This window comes from Physeter macrocephalus, chromosome 14 (assembly GCF_002837175.3).
Source record: "Physeter macrocephalus isolate SW-GA chromosome 14, ASM283717v5, whole genome shotgun sequence".
NCBI lineage: Eukaryota > Metazoa > Chordata > Mammalia > Artiodactyla > Physeteridae > Physeter > Physeter macrocephalus.
In genome coordinates this window covers 15055741-15070096 of record NC_041227.1, presented here as the reverse complement: position 1 = coordinate 15070096, position 14356 = coordinate 15055741, and positions in this window count along the sequence as shown.

The window sequence follows — 14356 nt, the reverse complement described above, 5'->3', positions numbered from 1 at the left end:
CTCGACAGGGCTGCTCCGGCAGCTACACTGACGGCGGTGGGAATAGTGTTGATAGCTCAATTTCAGTCTGGCTTACCACTGCCAAGAACAGCGTCACATGCTTTGTACACCTAATCTTATTTGATCCTCACAACTTTCCACGGAGGTTGGAACTGTTATTTTACATATGGAGAAACTGGGGCACAGAGAGACCTTGTAACTTACCAGAGACCACACAGCCAATAAGTCAGTAAGTAATACATGACCCAAGCACATGAGCTTAACCACCAAGCTCTATGGTGAAAGTAAAGGGCATTTTTAGAAAAATAAAGCAGAAAAAATATGGGGCTGTTTAGTGTAGGGCAGACTGCCTTGTATCTTTTAATAATACTAAGAACATTGCCATGTTATACCAGATATGAAAAACTATGCACACAGCACTGATCTTAAATCATTAAGAAAAGGCTAGTGGGTAATACACTAATGCATTAGTGCAATACCTGAGAAGAATTTCTCTCCATTGTAATTCAGATAAGTGGTTTTTTGTCTGTTTGTTTGTTTTTACAGCTTTATTGAGATATAATTCACATACCACACAATTCACCCATTTAAAGTCTACAATTCATTGGCCTTCAGTATATTCACAGAGTTTTGAATCTATCACCATAATCAGTTTTAGACCATTTTCATTCCCCTCAAGAGAAACCCTACACCCTTAACTCGTCACCCTCCCAAGCCCCCAACCCTCCTCAGTCCTAGGCAACCACTAATCTGCTTTCTGTCTCCACGTAAGGTTTTGATACTTAAAAGAGTAACAGTGTGGGAATCTTGGTGATCTGGAGTGAGTCATTCCCTGAGGAATAATTAGACAAATGAAATTTGACTCTAATGTATTTTATAAATGGCCTTATTAACTAAGAAGCTACAAGCATGTCTTTGATATGCCCAAATTTAGGGTTGACGTAGGCAAGAGACAGGTTTGTTTCCCAGTAATCTCCACTTGTCAGCGTCACCTGTCAAACGGGCTCTTCTCAGCGAGTGGCTGTAAAACAATGATGGTTTCGTGGGGCCGCGTTTCTCCATCGGTGGCAGAACCAGTGGTGGTTCAGCATGGGATCTTTTTCCTGTCATTGCAATCCCTGGCTTGCTTCTCTGTCTGCCTGGCTCTAGTTGTCAAAGTGAAGGGCACTCGTGTAGTTGCCCGTCACTCTGAAATTCAGGACAGGACCCCATCAGGCACTCAGAGGATGTACAACCACATGCTCTCTTGAGCTCTTGTCACTTTAGCAGATCCACTGTGTATCTCTCCTGACTCATTCATTCATTCGTTCTTTTTGAAAACATTTATTAGGCGCTCTGCACCTGGCACTGTGGTGGGTGCTCAGTCAGTCACTCTGAAAGCTCCTCCTCCCTATTAGTACAGTGCGTGGCCTTATTTGGCCCAGGTGGGCAGAGCCATTTGCACTGAGACAAGCCAGATGGGCAGGGAGTTTGGTAACAGAACAGTTCTCTGATGGGGAGGAGACAGATGCAGTATCATCCACATCAAGACAGAGCCGTCCCCAGAATGCACCCATCCTGAAGAATGTGCGAGGAGTCGGGGATGAGGAAACCCAGGTTCAAGGCCTGATCTGGTCACTAACTGCTTAGAGGACCTTGGATGATCCACGCAACTTCTCTGAGCCTCGGGCTGTCCATCATGAGGGTTAAATAATGCAGTGCCTCCCAAAGTACCTTCAGTACCAGTGCTGGGAAGAGTGTGTACTTAGTAAGTGTTGAATGAATGACTGAAGGAGAGAAGGAACATTCTGTGATTCTCAGAGCTGGAGCAGAACCCTAGCAGGTCAGGCGAGCAGGTGGAGACAGGTGTAAATGAAGACCAAGGAGAACCTCCCTTTCTTCTCCCAGTCAGCCCCTCCTGCCACTTTCACCCCTTTAAGCTCACCTTGTCCTCGGCTCCCACATCCTCTGCTTTCCTGAGCCAAAGAGAGGCTCCGCCTTTGAGGCCTTGGGCCTAGGAGCCAGCCAGGCCTGGGTATGAATCAGGGGCTGCAGTACGTCTTTGCTGTGTGTTAAAGGGATCTAATTGTGCAGGGCTACAGGGAAGCGAAAATAGGATGATATGGAAAGCATTTCTTACCATATCTGATGCATAGCATATACACCCATAATTGGTAGCCATTTTTATTTTATTATTATCATTGTTATTTGTTTGGTCAGGAGCCAGCGCCCATAAGGTGGTTTTCATCACTGGCTCGAGAGTGCAAATGTTCTTCAGTTCTTATTTTGTTTGTTCATTAACGCATTCATATGGATATATTTATTGTGCATCTTCCACGTGTCATGAACTGTGCTGTTTGCTGGGGATACAGTGACAAGAGAGTCAGGGTGCCTATCCTTCTAGAACCAGTTGGGAAGGCATATATGGGACAAGTGTATCAGCACCTGTATGGTGGCAAAGCAGGGAGCCCTTATCTTTCTGCTGGGTCAGGGAAGAGGACACTGGGCCTCGGGGCTGGCCGTCCCCTGAAGACCCAGTGCCTGGAGGTAGGGGGCAGAGGGCTGGAATACTAAACCGAGGGGCTGGAATCGTGTGCAGACTGTGGTTACATAGGCCAAAGGCACAGGGCAATCTGTATTCTCTGTTCCAATCGGATGGTTCCCGGCTTGCAGACATGTTGTTCTTCCTGGTTCCAAGGGAGGCTCTTACTTCATTAGTAATCTTCTGTGTTGTGTTGTGTGGATCGTGGGCTCTGCTTCTGTCCGGCGGCAGGAGGAATGGAAGGAGAACTTTGCTTCTCCTTTGGTTTAAGACGGGAGGGCCCCAACTAGAGACGCCCTTACTGCCCCCAGGCCTAACTCCCCCTGCACTAGAGGGAGGCTCTGAGAACTGGCGTGGAAGGAAACCATTACAGCATTGATTTGGAAATGCCACAGAAAGGGTAAAGTCAAACCAGAGCAAAACTCCGAGTCGACTCTTGTCCTCCAGGACCCTGGAAGGTCCGGCCACCGTCAGCCTTATCTCTCCCCACTTGCTGCACCCTAGCCCTATGGCCTCCTTGTCCTCTTTCTGGACACCAGGCAGGCCCCACCTCTTGCATGCTGTCCCCTCTGCCTGGCCCACTTTCCCAGGTATCTGCCTGCTCTCCTCCCTTCAGGTCCCTGCACCCGTGTCCCTCTTGTTCGTTAGTGTGGGTCGCTCCGATAGAATTCGAGCTTCATGAGGGCAGAGAGTCTGTTTTATTCGTTGCTGAATCCCCGGTGCCCAGTGAGCAATAAATATGAAGGAGGGGAGGGAGTCATCTCCTTAAAGTTAGTGACTGGACTCCTGAGCCCCGCTCTGCCTTGTACGTCTTATTGTTACAGCCCTTAATGACCAAGCTTTTTAAAGATCCTTAAAGTTTTAAAAGATTCATATACAGAAGGGGTCCCTAAACTCTTTTCGCTCTCATCACATGTGTGGGCCATGACAATCTTCCATCAGTAACAGAGGCTGACAAGGGCGGTGATATTGGCTAGTAAGCACACACCGCATTCCCCACCTGGCTTTATTAGGATCCCTGAGGGAGGCAAGGGGTATAGTTTGAAGCTGTTCCCCAGTGATTCCAGAATTCTGATATGTGCGCCCCTGCCCCCAATGCCTGGTTAAGAATTATGCGTGTTTGGGTCGACCTCCCTAACTAGACCTTGAATGTCCCTCAGGGGCCCCTGCTGTCTCACTGTTTTTGTATCTGTAGCATCTAGTCCCAAGCCTGGTACACACTGAGTGATCAGTAAAAGTTCATTGCATGAATGGATGAATGAATTGATATTATAGAGATAATATCTTGCTTCTTTTCATTCTCCCCGGCGGCTTTGGGGCACGCTTTCTATAGACTTCTAGAGGAACTGTAGAGGGACCCCAAGCTGGAAGTAACATTAGAGATCACTCTGTTTACCCACTGCCACGTAACACATCACCCCCAATACTTAGTGGTTTAAAACGACAGCAGTGATGTATTATCTTTCGTGCTTTTTCCTGTGGGTCAGGAATTTGGGGACAGCCCAGTTGGACAATTCTGGCTTGAATCTCGCATGCAATTGCAGGTAGTGGCATGTGCTGGAACAGCTAGGGACCAGCGCAGCTAGGGGCCGCCTGCCACATCTCTCTCCATGCCGTCTCAGGGCCTTTCCATGTGGTCACTTCACGGGGCTGGTTTGGGCTTTCTCAAAGAACGGCAGCCTCAGGTATCCTACATGCAGCTCACAGCTCCAAAGACAAGTGTCCCGAGGGAGAGCCAGGTAGAAGCTGTGACATCTTTTCTAACTCCATCTTGGAAGTCTTGTCTGTTGCAGTCTGTTAGTTAGAAGCAAGTCGCTATGGCCAGCTCATTCAAGAGGATACAAATTACACTTCACCTCTTGATAGGAGGAATGTCAAAGACTTTGCAGATGCATTTCAGAAATACCACAGAGATGCCCAGCTTACCTCTTCATTCTACACTTGAGACCCCTGAGGCCTGAGGGGGAAGGACCTTGCCCAGAGCCACCTGGCCTGGCATCGGCAGAGCTGGAGCTCAGTCCAGACCCTGGACCTTTGGCCAGCCTGCTTGGAAGTGATCTCACTTTCCCTTCCAGCCCTCCTTCCACATTATGACAGGGACTGCCATTCTCTGGGAACCTTGCATTTTAGCTGAGCCCTCACCAAGTTTAGATAATGTGTAAACAACAGAAGACCTGGGGAGACTCAGTAAGCCTGGTCCTCAAGCAGTAATTCTGTTGGAGTATTCTGCCTCTTTCCAGAGACCTCCATAGAAGCACAGACTTTCACGGACTGAAGAGTTTGTATCTCTGTCCCAAATGCCCAGCCCCCAGCCCTACGTGAAGTGGTAATACTGCCCAGCCACAGGGGGAGATACAGCGGCTTGAGTGGGTGAGGGTTTTAAAATGCATACCCCCAAATACTTGTTTTTTTCAAAGTTAAATAGGAAAAATTAGAATTTGGTGGCAGAGTTCAGAGAATCAACCCAACATCACTGAAGAGAGTCTTAAGGCTTTAAAATAATAGCTGGAAATTCTAAACAGGATTTTGCTTAAGCTTGGGTAAAATGCATCTGGGTATATGCTTTAGCCAGCATTGTAGAATATTTTCTTAGGACTTTATTGCTTTTTTGTCCTTCCTTCAGAAATGCCTTATTAGGAGGTTGGGGATAGAGGAGAAAAAAGGGGAGAAAAGGGAGTGGACAGTTTTTTAAAAAAATAAATTTATTTATTTTTGTCCGTGTTGGGTCTTCGTTGCTGTGCGCCAGCTTTCTCTAGTTGCGGTGAGTGGGGGCTACTCTTCCTTGCGGTGCGCAGGCTTCTCATTGCGGTGGCTTCTCTTGTTGCGGAGCACGGGCTCTAGGCACACGGGCTTCAGTAGTTGTGGCTCGCGGGCTCTAGAGTGCAGGCTCAGTAGTTGTGGCGCACAGGCTTAGTTGCTCCACGGCACGTGGGATTTTCCTGGACCGGGGCTCGAACCCGTGTCCTCTGCATTGGCAGGCGGATTCTTAACCCCTGTGCCGCCAGGGAAGCCCGAGTGGACAGTTTTTAACAAACCCTTTCTGCCTGCTAGGCGTGATGGTAATTCATTTCTACACTTCCTGGGCTAATAGTTCAGGCTCACTCCTGCCCCATACTCAGTGGATAATATGACCTTGGGCAAGTACTTAGCCTCTCTATACCTCAGCTTCCTCCTCTGTAGGACAGAAATGATTAATGCTTTCTGCCTCAGGGAATTGCTGTAAAATTAAATGAGATAAAGCCTGAAAGATGGTTAGCAGTGGGACTTCCCTGGCGGCACAGTGGTTAAGAATCCGCCTACCGATGCAGGGGACATGGGTTCCATCCCTGGTCTGGGAAGATCCCACATGCTGCGGAGCAGTTAAACCCATGAGCCACAACTACTGACCCCACATGCTGCAACTACTGAAGCCCGCACAACCTAGAGCCTATGCTCTGCAACAAGAGAAACCACCGCAATGAGAAGCCCGAACACCGCAACGAAGAGTAGGCCCCGCTCTCTGCAGCTAGACAAAGCCCTCGCACAGCAATGAAGACCCAACGCAGCCAAAAAATTATAAAAAAAAAAAAAAAGAGATGCTTAGTGTGGCATGCAGTCAGGACTCTGTAAATGCTGGCTCTGATTATTCCCCCAAACCACCTTTCCAGGCAGGTGTCACACCCCCATTTAATAGATGAGGACTCTGTGGCTCGTGAGGTGCCCAGCTCTAGGGACAAAAGCTGAGCGACCCCAAGCCCTTGCTGTGTCACCGCACCATGCAAGACTCCAGTTGCTCAGTCAACATGCAGTAGCGGTGGGCACAGGGGCTCTGGAGGCCTCGCGACCTGTAGGGCCCCCATGTCAATGTCCCAGAGCAGGGCCATTTGAAAAGGGCAGGGCCAGGAATCCACTTAAGAGGCTCTATAAAGAGCAGAGTGACAGAGAATGTACCAGGCAGAATAAACAGTCTCACGAAGGCCCTGAGGTCAGGAAGAGCTGGTTTGAGGAATTAAAGACCAAAATGGGCCAAGAAGAAAGTGGAAATGAGACAAAAGGTCGCAGAAGAGGGCAGGGCCAGATCAGTGCAGGATGTCAGGGGCTGGTGTAGAGTTGGGATTTTGCCAGATGTGGAATGGAAAAGCATCGAAGGTTGAATGAAGCAGGGGAACCACATGACCCAGTGTCTGATGTGCAAACATCACCCTGGCCCTGTGGAGAACACAGACTTGGGTGGAGGGCAAGAGGGGAGCAGGGAGGTGGTGAGGAGACACCACCAGGGGTGCAGCTGAGAATTGATGGTGACCAGGTGGTGCACATGGAGGGGAGAGGGGGCAAGTTCAGGCTCTCTTCTGCAAGTAGAAACGACAGGACCCGGTGACAGATTGGACATGAGTGATGGCCCCAGGTTTCCAGCTTGAGCAGCCTGTACAGCGGGTGCCGGCCCCGAGCTCAGGGAGGCTGGGGGGAGCGGGCTTGTGACTGGACGCGTGAAGTTGGAAACGCTGGGGAGATGTCCAAGGGAAAGGCGAAGTAGGCAGTTAGGCTGCACATCCAGGGCTCTTAGGAGAGGCTTGGGGCTCTGTGGGAGTCATCAACACAGACTATTAAGGCAAAGGGTGAGAACCCCCCAGGGGGCAGATAGAGAAGAGGACGCAGGCCTGGTCCCGGTGGGGGGGTGAGGGAGGGGTCACCAGGGCCCCTGACAGAGGAGGCGCCCGCATGCAGGAGGTTAGGAAGTGGCCCGACAGGCTGGAGGAGGTGCAGCGGGGGTGGGGCCTGCAGGCCCTGGAGGAGAGTGCTCTAAGAAGATCTGAGAAGAAGGGCGTCCATGGGGACCCTGCCCTTTCCTCCCACCTGGCGGCCTCCCAAAGCAGGACTCCCCACTGCCTGCCCCCGGGGCTGCGTGTCTCTGGCCCCGTGGGTGCAGAGGCCAAGGCCCTGCCCAACTGCCTCCAAAGGAAGCCTCACTGGGGGGGCCCCTCTCTCGGGCATCAGGTCTTGCCCTGGCAGGAGACAGGTTCCCCTCTGGCGACTTTGCTCTGGGGGTGTCCCTAAGGGACTAGATAGAGCTTGGGCCGGTCCCCAGCAGGCCGCACGTAGCCAGGACCAGCTGTCCTGCCCTTTCCCAGCTTCTGGGAATGTGCTCAGTCTGGGGCCCTGACTTCTCTACCCGCCTCGGTGCCTCTGTGGGTCTGGCTGCCCATCACGGAGAAAAGCCGCTTCCCTCTGAGTTTGAGGAACGCCAGCTGGTACCAGGCCCTGGTATTTCCATCAGGTTTCCACGGCCCTTTCTTCCCTCGGAGAAGCCTTAGAAAGCATATTCCCCACCCCTCAGGAGGCCTGTCCCAGGGCGCCAAGTCCCACTCTGTGCTCTGTGTCCATTGCAAAATGGTCTGCTTTCTTATTTGTATGGTCTCTGCAAATATTTAATTTTTTAAAAAGAAAAAAAAAAAAACCAGGAAATGACCTTTCTGGTATATTTGGAAAACAGTTTGGTGCTGTCATGGAATCTGCCTGAGCGATGAGGACTAATAGCTGCAGACTTGGAACAGACCATGTAGCTCTTGGCAGAGGTTGGGGCCTCTTCAGTTTACAGAGCTGGGGGGAGAATAAAAACAGAAGGGAGAAGACCGAGTCCCGTGGGGAAACCCGACAGCGCCCAGGGCAAGCACCTGCGAGAGCGCAGCCTCTGATCCTGGGCCACCGAGGGTCTGGGAAGCTGAACATAATGGCTCTTCTTTTTCCTCCCAGGCATTCAGGGTCAAATACCTCACCCTGGGAAGGCCCCCAAACCTCCCGAAGATGAGGAAGAGCAAAAGAGCATCACTCTTGAGCATCGCATAGGGCTCAAACTGAGATAGGAGGTGTTAGATCACTTAGACCCAGACTGGCTGTTGACGCTGCCTGGATCACCCTCTAGCCAGCTTTTCTGTAGATCTCAGCCCTAGGTCACATCCGTAAGGAGGCCTTCCCTGACCATACAGCCTTAACTGAACCGTCCACACACAGAGAAGCCTGTTCTCTTCTTCCACAGCACTCACCACAATCCACGATGATAGATTCGTTTACCTGTTCAATGCCAGATCTCAGCCCTAGGTCACATCCGTAAGGAGGCCTTCCCTGACCATACAGCCTTAACTGAACCGTCCACACACAGAGAAGCCTGTTCTCTTCTTCCACAGCACTCACCACAATCCACGATGATAGATTCGTTTACCTGTTCAATGCCTCTCTCTCTCTCTCTCTCTCTCTAATTGAAGTATAGTTGAATTACAGTATTGCATGTATACAGCAAAGTGATTTCAGTCATATATGTATGTTCTTTTTCACATTCTTCTCCATTATAGTATATTACAGGATACTGAATGTAGTTCCCTGTGCTATACAGTAGGTCCTAGTTGGTTATTTTATCTATTTTTATCTATATTTTATCTATTTTATCTATTTTATTTGTGTACCTATTAATCCCAAATTCCAAATTTATTCCTCCTCCCCTTTTCCCTTTGGAAACCATAAGTTTGTTTTCTGTCTGTGCGTCTATTTCTGTTTCGTAAATTAAGTTCATTTGTATCATTATTTTAGATTCCACATATAAGTGATATCATATGGTATTTTTCTCTGTCTGACTTACTTCTCTTAGTATGATAATCTCTGGGTTCATCCACGTTGCTGCCAATGGCATTATTTCATTCTTTTTTATGGATGAGTAGTATTCCATTGTATATATGTACCACATCTTCTTTTTCCATTCATCGGTCAGTGGACATTTAGGTTGTTTCCATGTCTTGGCTATTGTGAATAGTGCTGCTATGAACATAAGGGTGCATATATCTTTTTGAATTATAGTTTCTTCTGGATATATGCCCAGGAGTGGGATTGCTGGATCATATGGTAGTTCTCTTTTTAGTTTTCTGAGGAACCTCCATACTGTTTTCCACAGTGCCTGCACCAACTTACATTCCTAGCAACGGTGTAGGAGGGTTCCCTTTTCTCCACACTCTCTCCAGCATTTATTATTTGTGGGCTTTTTGATGATGGCCATGCTGATTGGTGTGAGGTGATACCCCATTGTAGTTTTGATTTCCAGTGCCTTTTTCTGTTACCACATTGTAAATGTCTTTTTAGTCTCCAATGTATACCCCATACCTGGCATAGTACCTGGCATAGTGCCTGGCATATAAAAAGTGCTCAGTAAACAGTGACTGAATGAATGAATGAGTGAATGAATGAAATGTCTGGACTGGAAGAGATTTAGAGATCATATTTCAACCTTATTATTCAGATAGGGAAAAGGAAGCTGTGGGCTCACCCTGCTGCACGGAGATTGAGAGCCACTGTTATAAGACCTCTTGGCCACTGTTATAATGCAGGGCTGCACAGCCTTTGCTCTCTCCCCTGGAATCTAGACCATCTTCTATTATTTAGTCATTCATTAAATATTCATTGGGCTTCAGTTCTGTGCTAGGCCTTTCGGATATAGCAGTACACATGTCAGCCAGGGCGCCACTTTTGTGGAACTTATATTCACTCAGCACCATAAAGCACAAAAGAAAGAAGTGTAAGTTTTGGCCTTCTATGCACCACTGAACAGAGTAAAAACAAAGAAGTTGAAAGAAAGTGTCAGTAGGACAGTTTTACTGATAAGTCACCCAGTGAGAATGGACCATAGTAATGACTTACTAATTGCACGCCTCTTCCCTTCCACACATCTTGTCAGACTCTTTCCGAGCACATTGTCCCATTGCCTTCACAACAGCCCCCTGAGCAGGAGGTGTTATTGTGACCCCCACGTTGCTGAGGAGGAAACTGGGATCCAGAAAAATGAAGGCAGTTGTCCAAGGTCTCCAAGCTAGTAAACAGGGACGCCGGGCTGCACGCCGGCACTAGATGCCTCCTTCCAACCGCACACCCCCTGAGAGATTTGTCCTGTTGCTGGGGACCCCCGGGGGTGCAATAAGGTGTGGGAGGAAGCGCTCTGGACCAGGAGGTTGGACTCCTGAATCAAGAACTTTGGGCAAGTCCCTCTCCCTTTCTGAACCTCACTTTCCCGAGCTATTAATGAGAGGCTTGTCTCCGTGAGCTCGGGGAGCCCTTTCAGTTTGATGATTCCACAAATGGTTTTGAGATAAGTGGAAAAAATTAATTAAGGCCGATCTCTAACTCATGCCTCATAGCAAATCAATTTCAGATCAATCAAAGTTTTACATATGAAAAATAAAGCCATGAAACTACAAGAAATAAGCAAGGGAGGATTCTTTACTAATCTCAGAACGGGGAAGACATTTCCAAGTATGATCCAGAACCAGGAAACCGAAAAGTAAAATATGGATCAGTTTGACTACATGAACAGAAAAAATGTGCATGCGGAGAAATGTCAGAAATAAAGTCAGAGAATAAATAACAAGTAAAAAATACTTGGAACGCCTCTTAAGGCAAAAGGCTAGTTGTCTTAATATTGATATATAAATAACTCCTACAAATCAATAAGAAAAAGGGCTACAACCTAACAGAAAAATGGGCAAACGGGTTTGAATAAACACTGCACAGAAAAGGAAATACACATGGAAAGATGCTCAGTTGCGCACCCAGGAGCAGTACAAGCTGAAACAGCGGGGGACCGTTCTCACCTTTCAGACTGGGGGGAAAAGACTGTTGATGAGAATGTGGTGCCGCAAAGTGCTCCTCACCTACGTCCAATGGGAATTAACCGCTGTGGAGGAAAATTTGGCTCTGTTCAATTTTTTAAATTTACATATCCTTTAATGTGGCAATTCTGCTTTTATGGAAACAGCCCCAAAGTTTATCACTCAAGAAATCATTAAATTGGTCTACAGCAGTGAGACAGCAGACACCAGGCAACCAATTAAAAAAATAAAAGTTATCTTGTAGTATAAGGACTTTGGTTTTGTTTCTAGAGTTTTTATACAATCAGTGCTGCAGTGGCTTCAGGATGATCTGGAATTGTTTCCAGGAAGTATCTTTGAATGAAAGAAGCGAGATGGAAAACAACTTTTTGTTTTAAATAAAAGAAGAAGAAAGGAAGGGAGGGCAGGAGGGAATATGTTTGTTGCCTGGATTATCTTGGGAGGACACAAGAAAGTGCTTGCCTGGTGGGGGGAAGGTATCTGAGTCCAAGGAGGCCATTGTGGCGAGCGGGGGCTACTCTTCGTTGCGGTGCACGGGCTTCTCATTGCGGTGGCTTCTCTTGTTGCGGAGCACAGGCTCTAGGCACGCAGGCTACAGTAGTTGTGGCACGCGGGCTCTAGAGTGCAGGCTCAGTAGTTGTGGCACACGGGCTTGGTTGCTCCCTGGCATGTGGGATCTTCCCGGACCAGGGCTCGAACCCATGTCGCCTGCATTGGCAGGCATCAGATTCTTAACCACTGTGCCACCGGGGAAGTCCCTCCTTTTGTACTTTCTGAGTTTCATACCATACACACACATACTCAAAAATGAAAGAATTTAAAAATAAAGTGAATGCTTTCACTGAAAAATAAAATACAGAAAATTTAAAAATCATTCATAATTTAATTAAATAGTATTGATATGTGATCATATCATTGAGATTCTTCATTTAACAATCTATGTGAACAATCTGTGTGAAAAATCTATTTCGCCCTGTCTCTTAAAAACTTCACAAACATTTTCATACCCGAATCGTATTTCACTTGGATACAAATTAGTTAAATATGTATATATTTCTCTATTGTCCATTTAGGACATGTGACATGCCCACTTAGGAGCTCATTTTGGTGTCTTTAGTTTTTGACTGTTACAAGTAATACTGTGATGAACATCTTTGAACATTTATCCTCATGCACAACATGGATTACGTTCTTAGAAAAAAGTATCATGAGCTGACTTAGTGGCTCAAGGATATGAAAAAAAGGTGAGGTTTCTTGATGTATCATGTTAAGTCACTCCTCAGAGAGGTCCTGGCATTTATACTCTCCTTAACAGAGTCTGAGAATTACCGTTTTCTGATGCAGTTTCCAACTCTGAGGATTCTTTCTTAAATTTCCCCGTTTGCTGTTGACTTGCTAAGAGCAGAGAGTGAGGGAAGAATACAAATGTTGAAGAAAAACGAAATCATGTGCTTGTGCTGTGTGTCAGAGAGCTCCCCAGACACACCCCACCCCCAGACCTGTCTTTGGAATCGGTCTTCCCTGGGGGAATGGGGATGGCAGCCGGAGCACACTGGCCACGGTTGGTGTTTTGCAGCATTGGCCTTTGAGCTTGGTACGCTTCCCTCCGCGGGCCAGGAAAGTCAGCTTCCTACCCTGGGCAGCCTGTGAGGTCAGCCAGGCAAGGGCAGGAGCCAAAGCCCCAGGGTGTCAGTTCCAGCAGGAAGCTGGCCTTTTAGATGGAGCTTGTAACTCCATCCATCCCCAGTGTCAGATGCTAGAGATCCTGGACCAGAACATCAGCACAGCCATCTACAGTGGACAGAGGCCTTTCCCACTGGCCAAAGGAGTGAGTCACTTTATGGTTTCCACAGATAGGGAAAGAGGGATGGAGGGAAGATAGACAGATAGGTAGACAGAGAGATTCAGATTTAATTTGGCAAGTAATTATTTAGTACCTGCTCTTTGCCAGGCCCTGGTTGAGAATCTGAGGATGGAGCAGCCAGAAGCATATGGTTAGCTGCCAGGATTAGGCCTTTCAGTCTGGCCTGGTGAAAATCCAGACAGGAATACCAGTTCTCATGGAGCCAACGGTCTAGTTGGAGGAAAAGGACTGAGGAGAAGGGGCCCGGGAGCCGGCGTGGCCTGCCCAGTGTCTCCTTCCCACCGGCAGGTATGGGTCTGCCTGAGACCTTCCCAAGTCGTGGTTATAAACTCACCTCGCAGACCTCAGAGGCTGTTGTGGCAATTTAGTAAGCGAGGTATGGAAAACATGATGACTTGATAAGTGTTACCTTTACGATTATTGTTAGAACTGTCATCATAATTTTTATTCTGTGTTACTGCTGTTATTGCAACAGGCCACTGCCCTGTTCTCAAGCTCTGAGCAGTTTCCCCAGAGGGAGAGTGTAGAAGTGAAACTTCTGTGACCTACAGAAGAACCACCTCTGGGACTTCAGAGAGTTCAGAGTTTTTTTTGCTGAGAAAGAGCCGGAAACACAACTAGGGCAACTTCTTTCTCTCAAGGCAGCTTAGAAAAATAGGCTGGGCGCGCCCCCTGCTGGAGCTGGGGTGGGGGTCTGCCTTAAACAGAATTCTGGCCCCGCCTTTATTCTCTTTTACACATCTGGTAACGGAGGCCCAGAGAGGAGCAGTCTTGCTCAGGGTCTGGTGGCAGAGGCAGGTTCATAGCACAAGGTCACGTCTCTTGTTTTCTCTGTCGACTGCAGGATGCCTCCCTGTCTCCCCTGTCTGATCTTTGAGTGCCCCTAGTTTATTCTTTAGGTGTCTCTTCTGAGCTAGGTGCTGTGGGGAGATGTGGTCCAGCCCTCCGTAGTGGCCAGCCCCTCTTTTCACACAGTGCATGCGCGCGCGCGCGCACACACACGCGCGTGCACACACACACGCGCGCACACACACGCGCACACTAGTTACTGAGCCCCACCCTGGCTGCTTTCCAGCTGCTTCCTGCCAATGTCAGTTACTTTCTGAAAGCATTGCACAATAACTTGGGCTTATAAAAACTCCTACCATTATAAAAATTTAGTCTTAGAAGTGGAAGTTCCCCTTAGACACAAAGTACCACACTTGGCAAGGTTTTTTTTTCTTGTATCTGCCGTCTTTCCCCATAGAAACTGGGTTTTCTTTCTTTCTTTTTTTTTAATTGAAGTATAGACTTACAATGTTGTATTAATTTCTGCTGTACAGCAAAGTGATTCAGTTATACATATAT